Below are 22456 nucleotides of genomic sequence, written 5' to 3' on the forward strand. Positions count from 1 at the left end.
TTTAACTCTCTAGAAACCCATTACAATGTAATTATTCCTAGAGAAGAATTTTTTTTTAAGTCATTATTTCCCACTTTCCATCAAAGGATGTAGTTACTGAAGTATCAAATCTTTCTTGGTAAGGCACGGTCATCTGTAAATCAGTCCCTTAGGACTTTGCAGGACACATGCTCCTGGCTGGTAATTAAAGCACTCTGGGAAACTCCTTTACCTCTTCAGGCCTTAAGAACATCATTTAGGGCATTAAAGTACCAATTTTCTAAACAATATCCCTGTGGTCTGAAAAAGGTAAAGCAACTTCAAAAAGACTTTTCTTTTTTTTTTTTTTTTTTGCCATAGGATGGTTCCTATAATGAGAGAACTCAGAGGTTTCTTATGAGAGTGTGAATTGACTTTCGCTCTGGAAGAGATTGTAGAAACTGACTGCGTTAAAACAAACTAAGAGAATGGCTTTCTTCTTCACCACCAGGGGACCAGGATGGTGAAGGAAAGGTGCTCTGTTCAAGGAGCTTTGGGGAGCTGTAATTATAGAACCACTCTGAACTGTCCTTTCCTCAGCCCCTCCACTGAAGACTGGAGAAGGGTCGTTGGTGAGATTAGTGTGGTGTGGGACCAGGGGACAACTCAGGAGATTTGGGGGCCTCAGTCCTACATCAAAGATTCAGATGGAATAGTTCTAAGCATCAACTTTTCTTTAGGGTTCTGTTCCACCCACTTTAGGGGTTGAAGAATATCTTTGAGCTTGTCAGACCTGGCAATATCCTGTTCTGGGATCTTCTGCACTGAGAGATGAGCCTGGACCAAGAGTGACATTACTACCATACCATCGATCAGAGCAGACTGTAGTAGATACCTGTTCAGTGAATGAATGACCACGTACCCCCAAGGGGCCTCATGGGCAACTAAAAACAGCTCCATAATTTGGGGAAAAAGCAGGAGTGTCACAGTGGCCTGATGGTAACTCAGACAGTGTAGGACTGTATTAGCAAATAGTTGGAAAGAAAGAAGGTTTCAGGGTTTCCTGGCAGTGGGGTAAAATGGATGAGTGAGCTGATTTTTTTTTTCTGAGACCACTCTGTTTCTCTCTGTCCCTTTCTTTCTCTTTCTGGTTTCCACCTGTAACCTCTGAGACTTAACAGAAATAGTGTTTTGTAGTTTCTCCCACCCTCTCTGCCAGCACTCTCTAGTGAGACAAGTAAATCTGATCTCAGGAGGAGCTCAATCACTACCCACCCAAGGCCTCAGGCCAACTCTGGGAAAAGGTCAGGATTTTGTGTGCGGCACACACAGGCTCTGCACTCAGCCCCCACCAAGCTGCTGGCGCCGGGCAGGGAGGTCAGCCCTTCTGATACCTGAAAAGCGGTGGCTTCCACCTCCTGCACTGCGGGTATCACTGCACAAGGTCAGGGCAATGGGACAAAAGGGATCACTCTGGCTCTTCAGGAGCCAAGATGAGGAAAATCAACGTCAGGGCCCAAAGGATGCAACTGCTGGGGACAAAAGGTTACTACACATTAACAATCAGTCTTCACAGAAACATTGAGTAGGTGCTCGAGGATGGAAAAGAGATGAGATCTTTTGACCCTAGATGACAAATCGTTTTCAGGTAGACTCTGAGGCACAGGACTTCATTCCTCTTGCACTTGTCAACAGCCAAGGCAGGTAGATAAACTGAACAGCGCTGAGCAACAACTATGTATGAAGCACCTTATGAGCCAGCACTAGTCTAGGCAGGAAGCAAAGCTTTCAACGAGTCAGACTTCACATTCCAGTGAGGAGAGCCAGAAAGTAAACACATAAGCACGCACACAAATACATTAACAAGACTATACTCGGTCGTTATAAGAGCCATCATAAACAAAATTAATTAATTATTTAATTAATCAATAGACGCTAAGGGGGTATTTTCATTGTATGGTCAGTAGAGGTCTCCTGAACTAAGTGATGTTCAGGCTGAAAATTAATGACAAGGAAAAGCCATCCAGGCAGAGATCTGGGGAAGAAGGTTTTAGGCAGAAGGAACAACCGAGGGAAAGACCCTAAAGCAAGAACTAGCTGGCTGTGACCGAGAGACGAAGAAGAGTGGGTGACAGGGATTCAGTGAGTGAGGGAGAAGGTGGTGTGAGAGAGGCTCTGAGCAGACAGTGTTGGGCTGTGTAGACGAGAGATGACCTTGGATGTCATTTCAAGTGGGACGATGAACCGTCAGAAGTTTTCCAGAAGAGTGGCATGATCAAATGTAGTTTGTATAAGCTCATGCTGGTAGCTCTGCTGGGAAGGGATTTTATAGGATCAAGAGTAGAAGCAGAAATTAGCTAGCAGGCTAATAAAATTCAGGAAAGAAAGAACAATGGCTTGTCTAGGGTGAGGCTGAAGGAAAAATGCTTTTAGGAAATATTTTGGAGGTAGGTCTATAGAATATACCCATGGATTGGCATGTGAGGGAAAGAGGGCGGCTGAGTTCTAGTATCCTAGTTATTTGTTGGAATGGGAAGAATTATATTTAGATGTGGTGCTAATCAAGCATTTAGCTGGATATTGGGAGACTGGGATGCCTTTTGGATACCCTAGTCAATGTCAAGTAGATAGTCCCAGTATAGAGTATAGGGGAAAAGTCAGTCCTTACATATTAATTTGGGAATTATTGGCATATGAAGGGATTTAAAGAAAAGAAAACAAAACATTTTGTCCAGTTCAGTCCAACTGCTTCCATCCCAAGTCAACACTTATGGAACTAAGTACAGTAAGTGCTGAAGATAAAGAGATCAGAAAGCCCATAACCCCAGAGGGAGGGGCAGAACAAAGTGTGTATGATTGTTATAATGCAATGGTAAAATGGAGGAAGGAATAGATACAAAGTAAGCTATACTATGGGACAAATAATTATTCCTGGAATGGCCAGGGACAGCAGAGATAAGAGGTGATCTGAAAGACAGTCATTTGATAGGAACAATTTTCTTGTGAGTCCCTTGCTTTTAAAATAAGAGCTTATTTAGAGACCATAGAAAGTAGATGGGATTGGTTGCAGAAGTTTTATGGACAAAGGAAAATTCCATTTTTAATGGCTGTTTGATTTTGGAGAAGGCAGTAATCACTCTAGGACTTATTCTCCTCTGTGAAAAGAGAAGACTGAGTTGAAAGCAGTTTCTTGCCTCAGAGAGATGGTAAGATAGAGAATCATGGTCTGTAAGTTATTTTTCTGATATATTTAGAAGCTATCTTATATTATCATACATATTTCAATATAGTAAATGGCTTAATATATAGATATGTATACATTTATAAGCCTATTATACATATGTCTAGTAGAAATAAAACATTTAGCCTTGATATATTAATAAAATAAATTGCCTTATGCAGATTGCCAAAAATGTCAAATTTTTAGTTTTAACTTTAGTTATATCAGCTCAGTGAAATAAAATTGTTAACACCTTGTTGAACATAAGGTCTAAGTGATTGTAGTTAATAAAGAAGGAAAAGGAAAAACAAAATAATTATTGCCAAATTAAAACAGTTTCATAGACAAAATATTTCAAACCATGGAGTACATTGGGGGAAAATGAGAAAAGACATATTTGGAGGTGCCCATTTTGAGCCTCTTGTGGCTGGGTGATAAAAGTGTCAATGTCAGCCCTGACAGCTATACTAGATGCTAAGCTATACTAGATGCTTGACTTCTTTGTCACTTATTTTCACTCTTTGTGAAATTTAAAAATTTGTTTTCTGGGAATTAATTTCTTAATCATATAAAACAATGCAATTCTCTCAAGGCACCCTGTAATTTACCAGAAGAACGTTGGTTACAGAGTCCTGGAATGTCCTTTACTTTATTCATCTTACAGGGTTGAACCATTTATTCCCAGAGAGTCATTTACTAACCTCAGAAGCCGGTCAATTTTAAGAACAATATTTGGCATTTCTGTAGTATTTATTTCCAGGATTGTATTTAAAAAAAAAAATCCACTTAGTAGTACGCATATTGACTCCATGAAGTGGATACAAGCGGAGACTACATTTTTATAAAAACAGAGAGTAAGCTGGATGGGTGGCCATGAGACAATACTGGGCCTCTGGGGGGAAGGGGGGGAACCAGGCATACATCACCGAAGGTGAGAGGTGCTTGGCCACAAAGATCAGTTAATACATAGGCTAAATCCATATTTAGGGGATTAATGAAGCAGGGTCACCAAAATTTCCTTATAATAAAGAGTTGTTTTTTGATATATATATTTTTAAAGTATGGAAATAAATATCTTAAGAAACATCAGAACTTTGCTGGACTTCTTTAAGGTGATGAAGATTTCTTTATTGTTTTGTTTTGAATTACTTAGATGAGGGGGCGCCGTGTTCTCTTCGTTGCTTAAAGGGTTCAAAGGTTTTCATTTGACTTTAAATATCATGATGGTCCAGATACATGCTAAGTGTTGGCCTCCTTTTTCTTGACTGGGTTGGGATCAGGATTGTTCATGATGCTGAGGGGTTGATCACATTTAGTCAGGTTGGCCATATGCTCAGGTGCTAAGTCCACTGTATGATTTTTCCATGTCTGTCTAAGACCACCTAGGATAAGGACCAAAAGTCTTCAGGGGAAGAATGTAGTCCCAGAGTGATCACCTATTGATCTAATCAGCCTGGAGCTACCAGAAAATTGGGATATATAATAGGAGTCTGAGACTAAATAGGGAACGTGTTAGAGTAATGCTCTAAACAAAGAGACAGGTGAAAGGAAAATCAGTCCATCTCTCAGGTGAAGTTTTGTCTGGTCCTCATTTATGAGTTTCCCAAGGACTCTGGTTGGGAGGGGGGAGGTGTGTCTTGGAAGACAACTATGCTTTAAAAAATCCTGTTACTATTTAATAATTTAATAATTAACAAAATTTTAATTAATTGAAATTTTCCCTTGTTACCTTATCCACAGACATCATAGTCTCTAACTTCTCAGGGCTGTCAGCTAATGTTGTCAAAGTATGTTGAAAGAACCTGTTCAGTCAAAAATGCTCAAGGTAAGAATTCTTAGGAGTTTCCTTGTTTCCAGACAATGTGCTCATTTTCTTCCTGAACATACTTTATGATAAAAGTTGCCAATTCCTTCTTAAATGGTGCAAGAACCCATTTCCCATGCTAGTCAGTGAATGTTTGAATACTGCCTGATGTAAGAATTGCCTTTGGTACAACTTTGATCAACCAATTCAAAAAATTATATACAGTGGAATAAAGTCCAGCAAGCCAGAAATTAGTTTATGTGGTCAAATTTTCAGGATTAATAATGAAAAAATTAATTTTGTCAAAATCCTTTAGTTAGCTAATACTACCAGCAGAGGAAGTGTATTTAAGTGATTTTTTTTCCTGCTGATACTTCTTATTTAAGTCCCTGACCTAAAAAGAATAATATTTGGATGGAATTTGTTTTTTATATGAACTGTGTAACACATTTCTCTTCTAACAATTTAACCGTTTAAATGACTTTATTATGACAGTTACTTCAAGGACTCCTATGCTAAATGGATCCAGGCTACTATGGTTTTTAAAAATTTGGGGTCAGCATTTGGCAGGATTTTGGAAGTCATTTTTCTTGTTTTCAAGGCAATTGGCTGTAGAAACCTGTCCCTACCTTCAATTCTATTGCTTCAAATCTTTTAGAGGTGAAGGAGATCTAGAGATATAAACTTCTCATTATAAAATAAAAATGTCATAGGGATGTAATGTACACTATGGTTACTATAGTCAATAATATTGTATTGCAAATTTAAATGTTGCTCTCATTATAAGAAAAACAATCTTTAACATTTTATGGTGACAAATGTTAACTAAACATTGTGGTGATAATTTTCACTGTATACAAATACTGAATCATTATGTTGTACACCTGAGTGGAATGTCATATATCAATTATACCTCAATCAAAAAAAAAAAGTCTTCTAGAGGCTGTGAGAGCAGATAACCAAGCTGGTTAAGTATACTTGAAGCGCATTATGCTTCTGAATAAGTAGGCTTAGAGATAGCTACTGGGACTTTCTCTTAGAATGCACAGGTGAGAATGCCAGCTACCTTGTCTTTCATTTTATTTTGGTTTACTTCTGATTTCCCTGTTCTGTTCCAGATGATTGAATTCACCCAAGGCCTGCCTGCCCAATACTTCATATACTTCAGTAGGTGTGGCGTGTGCAGGGCAAGGCCAGGAGCTCTGGAAAGGACCTCAGTTGAAATTCTGGCTCTGTTATAATCCTGCTGTGTGACATTGGGCAAGTTACTTTACCTCCCAAGCCTTAGTTTTATCGACTGGAAAATGAGAATGAAAATAAACACTCTTCTGAGTTATTGTGAGGATAAAACGAGGTGTGTGGTATGATAATAGCTAACATTTATAGAGCATTTATTATGTGCCAGGTATGCAGTTAGCACTCATAAATGGTAGCTCCTTTAGACATAACTGGCTTTGTGCCCTTACCAGTTGGACTTTACACAATTAATCCACTGAAATCCTCACATACTTTTTTCAAATGCCATAGAAAATAACAAGAAGATAGTAAGGAATGCATCAGAAAGAATCTACTGTGTACAGTCACCAGGTTAGAAATTTTACTTATATTGTATCATCTAATTATCTCCGCAGTCCTTTGAAATGGGGCCTATTATCTCCATTGTACAGATGAGAAAAATAAAGGCCCAGAGAGGTTGTTTTATATTTTCTTTTACATGATAATAGAGAAAGCAGCCATGTAAACAGAACACATACAGTACAATTGAGAACTTAATTCTGTAAGAGTAAATTACAACAGTGACATTAATAATCTAGTTAATTTCTTCTTGTTTATAAGCAAATCATCAATCACATTTTCTCTTATGGAGTTAAAATAATAAAATGTAAAGCATCTGTCCACATATTAAAAATAGAGAAATCAAATTCATTTTATTCTGCTTAACATAGATATTCTCATAGATCCTTACATGAGTAAAAGGCTAAATTACTTTGTTTCAATCATAATACATACTGAGGCTTGCTTTTGCTGCCAAAACTGTTCTCTGGTTTAGAAAATTTCCCCTAGGTCACTTAGAAGTATTCCCAGAAAAGATGAAAATGCCAAAAACCTGGTCAAAAATTTTTTCAAGTATTGCACCAAGTATGGAAAGAATCCGGGAATCAAGAATGTATATTTATCTGGTCACAAGGAGAATAGGGGTTATCTGAATGCCACCGACTCAGTGTTTGTCACTGTCATAGTTGACAATTTCCCCCTCATTCTCTTGCTAATTTCATGTACCATGTGGTCAATCATCCTATCTTTCTCTTATTTTCAATTTTATTACTTATTCTCAGGAGAAAAGGCACTTGAGAAAAATTTCTTTTGGGGGCTCCACCTTTTCAAAGGAAGATGCAAATTCGATGTAGTAAATTTGTAATTCTATTTCCATCTTTATTTTATTTTATTTTTTTTATTTTTATTTTTTTTTTTATTTCCATCTTTAAAAAGAAATAGCATTGGGCTTCCCTGGTGGCACAGTGGTTGAGAATCTGCCTGCTAATGCAGGGGACACGGGTTCGAGCCCTGGTCTGGGAAGATCCCACATGTCGCGGAGCAACTAGGCCCGTGAGCCACAACTACTGAGCCTGCGGGTCTGGAGCCTGTGCTCCGCAACAAGAGAGGCTGCGATAGTGAGAGGCCCGCACACCGCGATGAAGAGTGGCCCCCACTTGCCGCAACTGGAGAAAGCCCTCGCACAGAAACGAAGACCCAACACAGCCATAAATAAATAAATAAATAAATAACTGATTGAAGGACTTTAAAAAAAAAAAAAAAAGAAATAGCATTCAGGCAGTGGTCTGCTCTGTCACCTTGAGTCAGAAAACAGCTCCATCTGGTTTATTTAGTTTTTGATAGCTCACACTTCAAAGAAAGGCAAGGGTTATATCCTCTGACAACTGTGCAAGCCTGTGCAAGCAAAAAAAAAAAAAAAATCTTCCCCGACCCCTGCAGTGATCAGTATGTATATCCTGAAGCACCAGAGATCTGATGACGTCTGTTGTGGTTTGCTGACTCCCAACAGACTTGATTCTGCAGGCTTGACTCAGGAAAAAGAATCCCACTAGCTTCAAGTGAAATTGTGCCCAAGTAAAGATTACTAATAAAAATATCGTGGAATTGGGCCCTGGTGCTACTTTTGGTCTTAAAATTCTGTGTGTGTAGCTGTATGTTTGCACATGGGCACACCTATGTGTATTTTAACTTCATCATACATATTCAACGTAATCTTTTAGCATTCCCTGTAGCCCTAACACACCATTTAAGCTTTCAGGCAAGAGTCTGGCAGCAACTCTTCATATGCAACTGGCTTAACTTTCCATTGATACCCATGTGTACTCCCCAAGGTCAGATTTGGTTCTTAATTCATGGAAAAGTAACAGAGGGCCGGTATGATTTATGCATTATCATTTCAAAGAGACGAGGCTTTTGAATAGAAATATAAATCACCAACTTTTAATTTCACCTATAATTTATAGTCTACCTACTTTCACAATAACCCCAGTATATTTCTAGCCTTGCCTTGGTGATGCAATTGCTGTCTGCTTTGGATACCCCATCTGCAATACAGTGATAATAATACTTGCCACCTACGTCATTTCACAGTGGTGTCTTAAAACTAATGAATAGAGGCTGGCATGAGCCCGAGGCTCTTTGAAATACAACAGCTTTATAGCTTACGAATTATTTTCAACTGGGCTGAAAGTTACACACTAGATATAGTTCTACAAAAAACTGCAAAATAAGAATGTATTTGTAAATTATGTAACTAAAATTGGTTTAAAAATAAATGGACTATATATTACATGTATATGTGTACACAAAAAGAAGGAATACATCCAAATTGCTAAAAAACTTATTATGAAATATTTCTATAGAAAACCTGAGAAAATAATATAATGAATATTCTATGCAAATTAATACTGACAATGGTTATCAGCATTGGTGGTGTTGTGGGTAATTTTATTTTCTTCTATATAGGTTTCCTCTATATTCCAAGTTTCCTAAAATGAATATGTAGTTTGTCCAAAATCAAGACAATAATCTCAAATACTTTTATAAAATTTAACTGGACAAGATAGAAAGCAAATGTCAGAGCTTTTAAGAAAAAATCCTGGGCTTCCCTGGTGGCGCAGGGGACACGGGTTTGAGCCGTGGTCCGGGAAGATTCCACATGCCACGGAGCAACTAAGCTTGTGCGCCACAACTACTGAGCCTGCGCTCTAGAGCCCATGAGCCACAGCTACTGAGACAGCGTGCCACAACTACTGAAGCCCACGCGCCTAGAGCCCGTGCTCCGCAACAAGAGAAGCCACCGCAATGAGAAGCCTGCGTACCGTAACAAAGGGTAGCCCCTGCTCGCTGCAACTAGAGAAAGCCCAGGCACAGCAACAAACACCCAATGCAGCCATAAATAAATAAATAAATAAATAAAATTTATTAAAAAAAAATTCCTTTGAATTTTTTGGGATTCGACATTAATGACATAAATGCCAGTCCTATAGGACTTGAGTTTGAACCCAGTTTATAATAGGAAGCTCAGAGAAAACCTATCATTTAATTCAAAGTCTTTGTCCAGATCCATATCTAGTTTTTCTTTTTATTCACAAGTTTGTATGGTGTGTCAGCAGTTAAAATTAGTCTTATCTATTTAACTAGCACACTACTGAGTGTTCATAAATTTAATGTATTCAAAAAGTGCAAAAGGGAGACTCTAATAGGTAAGTTATTCCTGCTCCCCACATGCCTGTCACACTGGATTTCTCTGGATTCTAACTAATATGCTGCCAGCTCTCTCATCTCCAGGCCTTCTCACACCCTGCTCCACCTTTCTGGAACATTACCCACACTCCTTCACCAGGCTCATCCCTACACATGTTTTAGGTATTAGTTTGGTCCTCACCTCTTCCACAAATTGTATCCTGATCCTTAGACCAAGTTGGATGGCCTCCCATATGCTCCCCAACACGGATGGCCGTCCATGTTCACCCCTAAGAGCACACCAGTCTTACCTATAACCTCTGACCTGAAAACCACCTGAAGGCAGAGACCTCTGTACCTGGCACACAGTAAGTCTGACGCACTAGGTAAGAACTGCTGCGACTTCTCCAGTGCAACAACTCTTTCTCTCTACTGGATTTGGGAAGAAAGAGAAAGACTTTAGTCTTGGTCATTGCCATCATGCCTGCGTTTTTCTCCCATAAAAGAAGAGAGTCAACGAAACTTTTAAGATTTATTACAAGGAAATTTTAATTTAACCGTTGCATAATTTATTTAGTTAAATTTGTTATTCATAAAAAACACCTTGGCTTTGTCTTAGAGAAATGACTACATACACAGAGGAATTTTAAAATAAAAAAGATGAAAAAGATTTTTTTCCCCCTCTGACTATTGTAAGTCTCAAAGGCAGGCATTTTGTTAGTTCTACACATGTTACATCAAAGATAACATGATTTGTGCTTCTTCTTTGAAAAATATCCTACATCTGTAAGTCATTAGCTTTTGTCTGGCTCTTTTGTTATACTGGATGAAATCCTTGAATGCTCTGTGTCTCCATTTTTCTAACTGTAGAATGGGGCTAATTTTACTCTCCATAGTGAAGATAATGTTAGAAAAAAGTTCATGCCGGAATACAGATGTTAGCTGGCTACTAATTAAAATGGAGAAAATTACTTTCATATTAGAGTTTTTTTGGTCAGAGTATTCTCTTTAACCAAAGGAATTATAGCCTTCTTTTTCTTATATGTTTAACTAGCTCTTTCTGCATATAGACTTTCACACTTCCCTTCTTCAGTTCCTAGCTAAAATGATGGAATTGCTGAAAAACCACAGTATGGTTGAAAGGTGGCTCCGTAAGCACCCACAAGAAAAGGGAAAAGACGTTAAACACACATTCCTCACTCCTTAACTTTTCCATATCACAACTCTGAAACCATTTGTGAACAGACATATTCACAAAATGAGTAAGTTAGGTCAAAGTAAGCAGTTACTTAAGCCAGTCTGGTTTCATCTCTCTAGGTTAAGTCTGCATGTCTGTCCCTGAAGGAGTCTTGATTTCTCCCATTTTCCAGACGTTGTTCATAATGTGTAGGAGCCACAGTTCACAGTGCATGGGGCCAAAACCAGACCAGAAGAGTGCAAAGTGAGTCATAGGAAAAAGTGAGCCCCAAAAGCCTCATTTTGTTCACAGTGGCTCCTCCTGAGCAAAGAGAAGGTGAGAAGGTGACTGTGGGCAGTGGGCTGGGAAGGGAGTGGGCCCCCAGTGGAAGGTACTGAGTTGAAGGAGAGGCTGGTAAATCAGGGAAGTGAAGGGGTTGCTTGAGTGCTTTTCTTAGTTTATTTTTCTTTTCTTCAATTGTCACAAATATGTCATTGGCTTGGAATTGGATTTGCCATCTCATGAGACAGGCATACACAGAACAAGGACGCTAAAGTCTTATCCAAGGGAGACACATAAACCATATTCTAAACCATTCTCATTTCCTAAAAACTTCAATTCCCCCAATCCAATAAAAGCTACACTCTTAAACTTCTCCCTCTTCTTCTTCTTTTCCTTTTTTTAAAAACAAAAATCTAACAACAGATGCCTACACAGCCTATGAATCCAAGCCCAACAACCCTGGATAACATCAGAGATGAAGACCTAACTGAGGCTATTTCACCAAGTTAGCCACTATCCATACGGCTTGTCCCATGTTAGTTCAGGCACTTAGAAATATACAAACACCCTAATGCTTCCCAACTCCGATCCGTCCACAGTAAGCCTCTGGTTAGCCAAGATAGACAAGTTTGGGTGAAAAAGGAGAATATTATTCAAAAGGCCAAGATCCACATTTGGACACAGGGATACTGCAGTCAGTCAAAAGAGTGATTCCAAGGTCAGGCTGCACAGCGACTGTTAATAATAAAGGATCTATTATGAAATGATAATTATATTTTCCATTACTTTTTCTATATGATTCAGATCCTGTAATGTTTCAAATAAATAGTGATAACTGAGCCTTTCGTGACCTAAAGTTAGTCTTACTCTGAGAGGAAAGATGCTCCATGTTTAAGATTCACTCGAGAAGGGAGATGACTAAATATTGGGAGTCACTGAGTATAGCCAACTCTGTAATGGAGTGGCTTGGGAATTCAGGGCAAATTCTACACATATTTCTGCTATAAAGAAGAAAAAGGAAAGTAAAAACTATATATATATATATATATATATATTTTTTTTTTTTTTTTTTTACTGTTAGAAGTGAAAAATCACTATTAGGATGAATTTCTTTCCCCATCAACCATGTGCAAAAGTAAAGCAAACAAACCCCAGTTTGTGATTAGGCCTGAGATGTGAGTGAAATGTAAATTCAACTGGAAAGTGGTCCATTCAGCACATGACATGGACTAGAATTCTGGGTGAATGAACTTCCCTTGCAGGAAATCTGGGAGCACATGTGCAACCTCACCAGGCCTTCAGGGGCTGGCCTCTCAGACTTGTTTCTCTGGCCTGACCTTGTTCTAGCCCTAGAACTTGGACTGTGATGGTTTTCCCCTAACCTTCTGACCCTGACCTCCTATGCTCCCAGTTATGGAATCCATTTCTCATTGCTGTGTTTCTGACCTTACTTTCCATTTACAGCTTCTTACTCTCTTTGATTCAGCTTACAAACCAGAAGCTGACTTCAAATCTTATTAACTTTGTCAAATTATTGGCTAAGCCTAAAATATTTCTTTTAGGAGATAAGAAAAAAGCTAGAATGTGAATTGAAAGAAGGGCAGGGTCTAGGAATGGAATTAGGTCCAATGCCTACCCTTGCCCCTATGGGTTAGAAGTTTCTAAATCCTGGTATAGACTGTTGGAAGTGTTGACCTCAAAAGGCAAACAAAGATTTGTTTATGAACTCTGTGACTTTTTGTTTTTATGTCACCTGGTGGTTTGTGAAAGTTTCCAGAAATATCTCTCAGGATATACACTACCTATTCCTTTCCCAAACTAGACTGAACCCCTTGGCAACTTAGTTGCCAAAATCCTTTGATTTTTCTAGTTCCGAAGAGTCGTTACTTCCCTCTTCACCTAGGAGTCTGCGGCAAAGAAAAGGTCATTCTGTTTCCTCTTCCTTAGCATATAGGAAAATTATATTTCCCAACCTCCCTTGTAGTAGATTTGGGGCCCATATTTCTGAGTTCCTTCTATTTCTTTCTTTCTTTTTCTCCCCTTCCTTCCCTTCTTCCTTCCTTTCACCCTCCCTTCCTCCCTCCCTCCCTTCCTTACTTCCTTCTTTCCTTCTTTCCACTGTTTGAATCAGCGACAGAAAAGGAATGAGAATTGTAATGTTCTAGTATCACTTTTTGGAGTTTTAAAGCTATGGCTGTCAATTTTAAGGAAAGGTTGAAAAATAATGCAAAATATATATCACATTATATAAATAAATGGAAACATTTCATTTATTAAGATAACTAATTTGCATTAGTTTTTTACTTAGTCTACAGGAACCAGGCTCACCACAGTCTTCACAGTTTCCTTCATCATGGTCAGAATTCCAACCTGTGGCAGAAGGAATGATGGCCAAACCGTCTTCACTATACAGGCTGACCTGCAAAAACTATGAAAGGCTCTCTTCCTCTACCTCCAAGAAATACTGTTATATAATCATATGGGATTTTTTTATTAAAATGATTTCAAAATACATTATATCAGCTAATTCTAGCATAGTCTTATGAGATAAAATTACCATAGCGTATGAATAGAGCATTGATTAGAGATTTTCCTAACATCATACAATTTACAATGGTAGGATAACTTGGAAAATAAGTTTTCTGACTTCATTTCTAGTGGTTGCGTGCCTGTGTGTGTGTATTTGTCCGTTTTGTAAAATGTGAGAAATGCTTCGTGTAATAAGTGGGAAATAAAAAGGACAATATTAAGACGGGAAGAATCATGTATAATCCCCCGCCCACCAACTATTGTTAACATTTCCTGTTTTCTTTCTAGTCTTATCCTGATACATGCATAATATATATTTTATATTATGCATATATAATAGTTGGCATGATATCATGCATACCATTTTGTGTTCTTTTTCACTTAACATTGTAAGAAAACAGTTCTCTTTGTCATTAAAACTTTTCACAAACGTAGTGTTTAATGGCTGCATGATGTTTCAACATATGCTTCTATGATAATTAAATTCATCTCTTTCCTATTCCTAGGCATGTAGATTGTCATTAAATTTTTGATTCTTATAAATAACACTGCTGAAACATCTCTGTACAAAAACCTTTTATGTATTTTAGATTATTTTCTTAGGATAAATTCTTAGTAGTGTAATTACAGAAAAAGAACAAATGCGTATGTTATCTTTCCCAAATGAACTACTTCCTCTGCTTCTTGAAATTATTACACAGTCAGTAAACAACAGCAACAGTAACAGTCTAGCTCAGAAATACAGGCACAGGCTTGAAGTGAACAATGATTCCCAGCTTCCTTCTGGACCGGGAAGATGGGCCTGAGTGATGTGCCTGAGTGTTTCTTATCAGCCTTAATATTTGGCCACAGTATTATATTTCTAAAGAACTGTAATTGGAATTTATTGTGACTAACCCTCACAGCACCCCTGTGCTCTAAGTGGGGATTGTTATTTCTTAGGGAGGGAGAACACCAAACAATATATTCCCTGTAGTCTGCTCTGGGCCCTTCAGATTTACTCATACAAGTGCTGTGCACACTGGAAAAGAATTAGGGTAACTAGCTGGATTTTTCTTCTCTGTATTGGATCAAAACAACCAGGTAAAGATAAAAGACTACATTTGGGGTCAAATGGGTATATTTCTGCTGTTTAGCATTCCACAATGGGACAGAGAATGAGTTAAAGAGAGGATAGGACACGTCTCTTCTCTGCAACAAAGCTAGATTGTTTAAATGGGTTAAATCAACAGTGAACAAAGTCACAAAACACTCCTCCTTGTCCTATATTGATAAAAATCTGCACTTTTGTCTCTGTCATTTTCCTGTCCTTTGTAATGGTAGAATACTAATATATTACTTTCTCTATTAGCTTTTGGGAGTCTATATAAATATATAATTTAAAGGAAATCTAAATATATCATATAAAGTAGTTGGTGGCTGGATCATTTGGTGAATCAGTGGGTTTCTGAGTGAGGTTAATTTTTTGCTCAAAAATATTTATGACCTAAATAAGAGCGAGTATCATTGCTTGATTTATTTGAATAAGTAAATCTAGAACTCTAGAAAAATCAGTTTGAAAGACAGGTTTGTTTATAAATGAGCCAATAATCATGTCAAAATGTAAAGTCATGATTTTGAAATTAGAAAATTCTACGCTATTATTCTCAACATATTTATTTATGTTTGCATATTTGACACTAAGGAATCTATGTCTTCTGGGAAAGGTTCTTACATCTAAACATATATCAGCAACAAGTAGAGATGCTTTTCTCAGTTAAGGGTGAACTTTAAATGAGATTTAATTAACTTGGAGGAACAATTTTTTAAATCGATCTCTCTCTTTCTGTGTGTGTGTGTGTGTGTGTGTCCCTTTATTTAAAGAAAGCTGAGAAATTAAGTGTTAATTAATTAAATTAAAAAATAATTCCTATATAACAGGCTTTTAAAGAAAACAAACTTTTAAGTTTATTTTAATTCCTTTTCCACTAATTTTTATTTTCATGTATACCCAATTATTCCGCTGACAAATATGTTAACTAGAATATTTATTTATAACTCATTAAAATTATGTTATAGTAAAAAGCCTTTATATGTAATGGATAATGGCCAAGGCTTTGAACTGGTGTCACTGGGCTGGTAAGATTATCTGCTTCAGGCCAGTCAGCCACTCAGGACAGAAGGTACCTTGTTCTGTACATGGCAGAGATAGTAGGTATGTTAGTCAGCTTTAAGAAGTTCGCCATGGCTATCTTTTTCTAACAGCAGGGAATACGTTTCTGTTCTCCTCAGAAAAGACCAAATTTCCATTTGTACACATGGCTTTCCTTGCCCACTGTCACCCCTGAGCTAGATCACAAGAAGCATTCTTACTGGCTATGGTTCCAACAAAAAATAGTATTTGTATCTCTTTCAGAAGAGATATTTTTAAAAAATATATTTAAAAAAAAGATATTTAAAAAAAATAGCTCTTTTAGAATCTTTAATGTTTTCAAGATCCTGGGATTCAGGCACATTTCTAGGGACACACACTGCTTCCTTTTCTTGGACCTGTTAGAGCAAGCTTCAGGTCTGGGGCTGGATTCTGATGGACAAGTAGGAACTGAGTAGGTCTAAGCATGTGTGTGGCTGGGGGGTTAACGTTTGAGAGGTGGAGTCAGGGGCCAGAGGACCCTGAGGCCTGAAGGAGCCGCGTGGTAAAGGCCAGGGCAGAGGGGGCTGTGAAGGGGCTTGGTCTCATTGACTATAAACTGCAGAGTTGGGGGGGCGGGGGGAACACACGACAAATCACAATGAATGGGTCTAATTCTGAATAATCTTTGATTCTGGGGTGAGGAAGCTCGACTTGATTTGATGGTAATGGGCAGCCAATACTTACTACCGATGAAAGCGCTGTTTTATAAAAGTTTGCTAGAATGAGGAAAGAGTGAAACTGAGCCCTAGGGCTCTTGACCAGCTTTGTTTTCTGTCCTTCCAACTGCTGACAATACTCACTGTTTCTATTCCACATTTCTTTTTCAGTAATAGCATAGATTTAAATGAGAACTTTAATATCTGCTGTCTTATATAATATGTCTATTATATTGTGTAGCATTCTCTGCTCATTCAATATCTGTTTTGTAGTTATTATGAGGAGGTCCTATGTTATTTTTTACTCTCAGCAATGTCAAAACCATGATGGATCCTCAAGAAGCACATGTTGAATAAAATTAAAAACACGAGCCTCTTTCCCTTTCTAATGTAATAAAGGCAAGTTCTTGACTTTAGAAAGTCTACTCCAGTTGCTTCTTTTTGGTGTATTGTGGGTTCGTCTTCTATAAATCGTGGAGACATTTCAGTTGATTTTGAATGAGTCAATGGTTTTCTGATTATGAATCCATTTATATAAGTGCTTAGCTGCAAAAGGTTAATTAGTAATTAGCTATCTCCTTACTCCAGGTAGGGTGCGGTCAAATATACCTTTGGTGAAATAGAAACTTCAGATGCAATTTGTATATTCAACGCTATTAAGGAGTACCATCTAATTTTTTCCTCTAGTACTGTAACTTTGTATGATACATTCATCTCCTCATTTTTATATGAAATGAATTATTTCTTACTACTCATCCACTTTAGTAAACTTATTTGTTCTTAGGTGCTTCCTTAATGGGACTCTCTCACGCATATGTACACGTAATCAGGTCCAATATAGGGAGAGGAAAGAGCTATTGATAAAATTTCTAGGGGTTTCCTTGTGCAGGGGATTAATAAAGGAAGGGGTAGTTTAAGGACAGACCCTAGGTCCCTCTTAGATTTCTAGAAGTTGTTTTTCAGGCTGCTGTTTATTACTTTGCTTACTCAAGTTAATTATAGCTCTCCTCCTATGTCTATCTGGATAGACCCAAGTTTTTATAAGGGCTGGTCCATGCACATTTGACTGGTAAAGGAAAGAAAGCATCCTTTTTATTACCACCAGTGCTTGTCTTGTGAGAGATAGGAAACTCAAAGCTAAACTTGAAATCTGTACCTCCACATTGGTCACTTTGTTAATCTGCCCGAATTTTGAGGTTCAATCTGCCTTAATGCTCACCATTAATTCAGCCCATCAGTTAACCATAAGCCCTTTAATAATAGCCCACAGGAATTCCCTGGTAGACACAACTTTCTGGCTTGTTTGGAAATTATACAAGGCCTCCACATAGAAATGGTTGGGACTGTCAACAGACATGCTCTTTTTACCTAGTTTGAGGAGGAAAAAAGGCGGCTTCTGTGCCAGTTTATAACAGTCTCGCTTCCATTTCAGCTGTATCAGTGGATCTCAATCCTGGCTGTACATTCATCACCTGGGGAGCTTTAAAAAATATCAATGTTTGTGCCCCATCTTAGATGCACAGGGGGCGAGGCTAGAGCATCTGAATTAAAAAAAAACTTCCCAGGTGATTCTAAGGGTTAGTCAGGATTGAAAAATCACTGAGTTTAGGACCAAGAAGATATACTCCTCTGAAAGAGGACATAGGTGATACTTTCAAGGTTACTGTGGTGGGCTGAGATGTTGACAAAGACTAGACTTTCCATGTCTACTTTTAGAGTCAGATACAGGATAGCCTCCATCTCCCTCCAACCAAGAGTCGACCTATCAGAGAGCTCTCTCCTTTCCTTTTATGCCACCTACTGAAATATGACCTGGCCCAACTTTGTGGAGGTTGACCAGACTTGGGGGAGTGGGGCTGGGAGGAGCTCAGCTCACAGTGAAAATGGATGAGGTAACTGAGCATGGGTGACACAAGCATCTGGGCCAATAACTGGTTTCATAACTCATTGTGTGATGTTGGGCAAACCACTGAATCTTCCTGGACTCTTTTTCTCCAGTCAAGTAAATAAGAGGCAATAACCCCATGCCTACTTCACAGGGCTGCTGGGAGCAACACATGAACTTGCGTCCCTGAAAGCACTTTATAAACTCTGAAGTTTCATATTTCATTGACGGTAATATTCCCACTTGTGTAACAGAGTTATTTTGAAGTGTCTTGTGTGTTCTTTCTATGGATCAAACACTGGAAAATAATATTTTAATATCTGTAGATGAAACATGAACAGATACGTAGCTCATATTTTGCATCATTTTCCTACATTTGTTATCATTTATCCCGATGGTAAAGCATTCACGAAATCTAGCTACAGGGAACAATTAAGTAAAAAAGAAAAGCCAATCTGTTTATTCTGATATTCCAAAGCTAGAACAGAGAAAACCTAAAATATTATATTATCACAAATGCTACTGAATATTTATTGCCCATGACTATGTGTTAGGCATTGTACAATGCAGGCTTAATTTGAAGTTAAAGAGATTATAAACTAAAAATAAACTGAAGCACAAATAAATGATACATATTTGAAATCTAAAATGAACTGGAGTTGTCACCTAAAACAGACTACTTATGAAGTGGAATTTTTTTTAAGAGACTGCTTCGGTGAAAATTTCTAGACTAACATAAGTGGGAAGGAATGCAAAGGCAGCCACCTTCAATCTTTGCTTTGCTTTATCACAGTAATGATGAGGATGGATAAACTATGGATTACAGTGACAATTTTGATTGACATATTCTTCGGCAAGGAAGTTCTTTTGTGGATTCAACAACAATAAAAATAAAAACAAACTAAAAATCCTCAAGAATCACATGAAACAAAACAGTTTGATTTTGTAGCTACCGGGGAGAAAAGAATCTATTTTCATGAAGGTCTTCAAATGAATACACTTGCTGAAGGTAATTCAAGGCATGGCTGTAAAGTCTTGAAAGTTCACAGCCTCTCTTTTCTCATAGCTCCCTGATCACTCCCATCATTGGAACCCCTCTCTTTCTGCCTTCAGCTAGTATTCTCTTGTTTGTCATCGCACTTAGAAAATGATTTGTTATGCATGACTAAAAAGCATCCACAGAAAATACTACCTTAACTATGAGCTGTTTTAATCTATTATTATAATACCTATAAAGCCCTCACCATGGGTTTCCAAGAGAACACAAAGCTCATCGTTCTCAAAAGCGAGTGTGCATCAGAATCACAAGGAGTGATGTCGAAACAGATTACCCTGCCCCAATTCCAGAGTTTCAGATTTAATGGGTCCCATGTTGGGCCAAAGAATTTGCATTTTTAACAAAATCTCCAGTGATGCTGAAGGAAAACACTTTAAGAACCATTACTTTAGACTGACCTTCTGTGACTTTGTCTTGTCTCCCATTTTATGGATGAGCTACCTGGGGTCCAGGATGCTAAATGACACCCAATACTTTGATAAAAACCTAGGGTTCCTATTCCCAGGGCAATGATTTTTCTTACTGAGTTTTCTACCTTCATATAATGAGAATGTGTGTTCTATTCTCTCACTTCAAGGCATTCAAATGCATATTTTTTGGTTTCAATTTCTTTTTCATACAGTAACCATAGTCTGCAACAATGCACTCCCTATATAATCTGTATTATCCATGCTTTTGCTTTTTATAACCTTTGTTTCTGACCCACAAGCATTTCAATGAAGCAAATTTTCTTCTGTTAATGGAATCTGTTAGTAAATTTCCCCCCAAATCTAAAACCTTACTAACTGAACTTTTTAGAAGAGGCATAACCAATATTCAAACCTAATTTGAATTTCACATCTTATTAAACATCTGCTGCTCATGCAATAACGCAACAGCAAACAGGAGGAAGAAAACAGAAAGAAACAAAAGGCCCTGGATGATGCACTAAGTGGGTAGTTCTTGAAAAACCAACATGGACCACTGTAATTGAAGCAACTTTCTAGTGTGAATTTGATTGATATGTTTTTAAATATCTCATCAGTTGAATCACTAGCTCTCTGAAAATAATTTTTCATTAATTCGATAAATTTTTATTGAGGAGCTCCTGGTAGCGGGCACCACAAAACACAAGAAGGAATACAGTGATGGATAAAACAGATACTGTCCTGTCTTCATTATTTCAAATTCTAGTAAGTTTAGTCAGTCATTGGAACCATACACATTTTATCAAGGTCTAATCGATATCCATTAGGTTGGTTGGATTATCAGTTGGTTTAAACAGAACTGAATTTTTCAGAAGAGAGAGTAAACTAATTTGTATCTTTGTTAGAAGAAAGTGAACTCATATATTTCCAATATAAAAAAAGAGAGACCGAGTGCTTTATTCTAGAACTTCGATTATTTAAAAGTAGGCAAGATTACATAAGGGATACATTTCCTTAGTACTGGCAGATAACTAATATGACAGACCAATCTTAGTTTAGATTGAGATTAATTTTTCTTACAACAGGCTTAGTTACTATTTTTTGGGTCATGAACCTCCATCCATCTGTCTTTTCCATAGAAAATACACAGTTCATGAAATAAACAAAACGTATGCCCTTAAAACAAAATAAACAAAACAACAACAATAAAACTCTTATCTCATGATTCACTTGAGATGAGATTTTTCCTAATTATCAACCAATTCTTTGGTTTATAATTCTTTTCACCCACTTGGTCTGAAAATTATATTTCCTTTGAATGTTTTATCCTAAGCGCATCCCTAAAAGGAAGAACACATTTTGGATCCCCTCTCCTACCCTTCATTTAACACAAAATAATATTGTATATTTGGCCCTTATATTCTTTCTCCTACTCATATTTGGATAATTTAAAGACTATCATTAGAGGCTGAGCTCTTAAAACATAGCATCTTAGGGTCAGAATGGACTGTGGAGAGATCTGGTCCCAAGTTCTGCCTGATTCAAACTCTGCTGCTAGAATGTCTCTGAAAGAACATTGTCAGTCTGAATGAGTTCAGCGCTGAAGACCTTACTATATAATTTGGGGGCAGTTCTCTTTATTAGAAAGTTCTGTCTTATACTTTTCCAAAATCTACCTCCTTCTAATTTCCACTTATTCCACTCTGAAACTATAAAGAAGTCAAGTCCTTCTTCAATATGCAAGTCTTCAAATATTTTCAAAAAATACTTGTGGGCTGTGTCCTCTCAGATTTTCCTTCTTAGCTTCAAAGAGCTCTGGTTCCTGCAACATCAATACCGCTTATGATATGATTTCTAGTACTTTGGCTGGTTAATCTCTTTTCTCTAGATGCAGTTCTCCTTTTCATTAATCCACATGATCTAGAGTGCTCAGATCGGGCATAATATTACAGGGAATAGTACCTCTTTAAGACTTTGTGTAATTCGCAAATGTGATAAGCATGTGTTATGGACTGATTGATCGGGTCCCCTGACCCCCAAATTCATATGTTGAAGCCCTAACCCCCAGTGCGATGGGATGTGGAGATGGGGGGTTTGGGAGGTAATTGGATTAGATGAGGTCATGAAGATAAGGTCCTCATAATGGGATTACCACCCTTATAAGAAGAGACCCCACAGAGCTTGCTCTTTCCCCCCTCTCTGCCACAGCAAGAGGGGGTCCTTCTGTAGACAGGCTCTCACCAGGACCTGACCATGCTGGCACCACAATCCCAGACTTCTAGCCTCCAGAACTGTAGGAAAATAAATTTCTGTGGTTTAAGCTACCCAGTCCATGTTATGGCAGCCCAGACAGACTAAGACAGTTAAAAAGAGAGGGAAAATATAATTTTGACTGCTTGGTGAAATTACTGTGATTTATTCAATAGATTATTTGAATTTTAAAAATACACAAATACCTTGAAAATCTTGTTTATGATTTATAATTTTCACTTTGAAGTTCTATGACTGTTCTGAAAATAGACAGCTTTGATATATAGTGTTTCCTTCCCTTTTATCACTTACATAATA

At 37.8% G+C, this 22456-nt stretch overlaps 1 protein-coding gene and 2 long non-coding RNA genes across 4 annotated transcripts in view; 2 read left to right on the forward strand and 1 right to left on the reverse strand.

Moving 5' to 3' along the window:
• Positions 1-22456, reverse strand: part of PDE7B (phosphodiesterase 7B) — a gene marked incomplete at its 3' end in the record, with an annotated part of 632720 nt that overhangs the window by 160475 nt on the left and 449789 nt on the right. The window lies entirely within an intron of this gene.
• Positions 1-22456, forward strand: part of LOC309667005 — a 227365-nt gene that overhangs the window by 38462 nt on the left and 166447 nt on the right. The gene's annotated exons all lie outside the window — the stretch shown is intronic.
• Positions 9261-21031, forward strand: LOC309667025. Its single transcript, XR_014267487.1, has 2 exons — positions 9261-11235; positions 13490-21031. It is a non-coding gene; the product is annotated as an uncharacterized lncRNA (long non-coding RNA).

Source organism: Balaenoptera physalus (assembly GCF_965194825.1).
Source record: "Balaenoptera physalus genome assembly, chromosome: 9".
NCBI classification, from domain to species: Eukaryota; Metazoa; Chordata; class Mammalia; order Artiodactyla; family Balaenopteridae; genus Balaenoptera; species Balaenoptera physalus.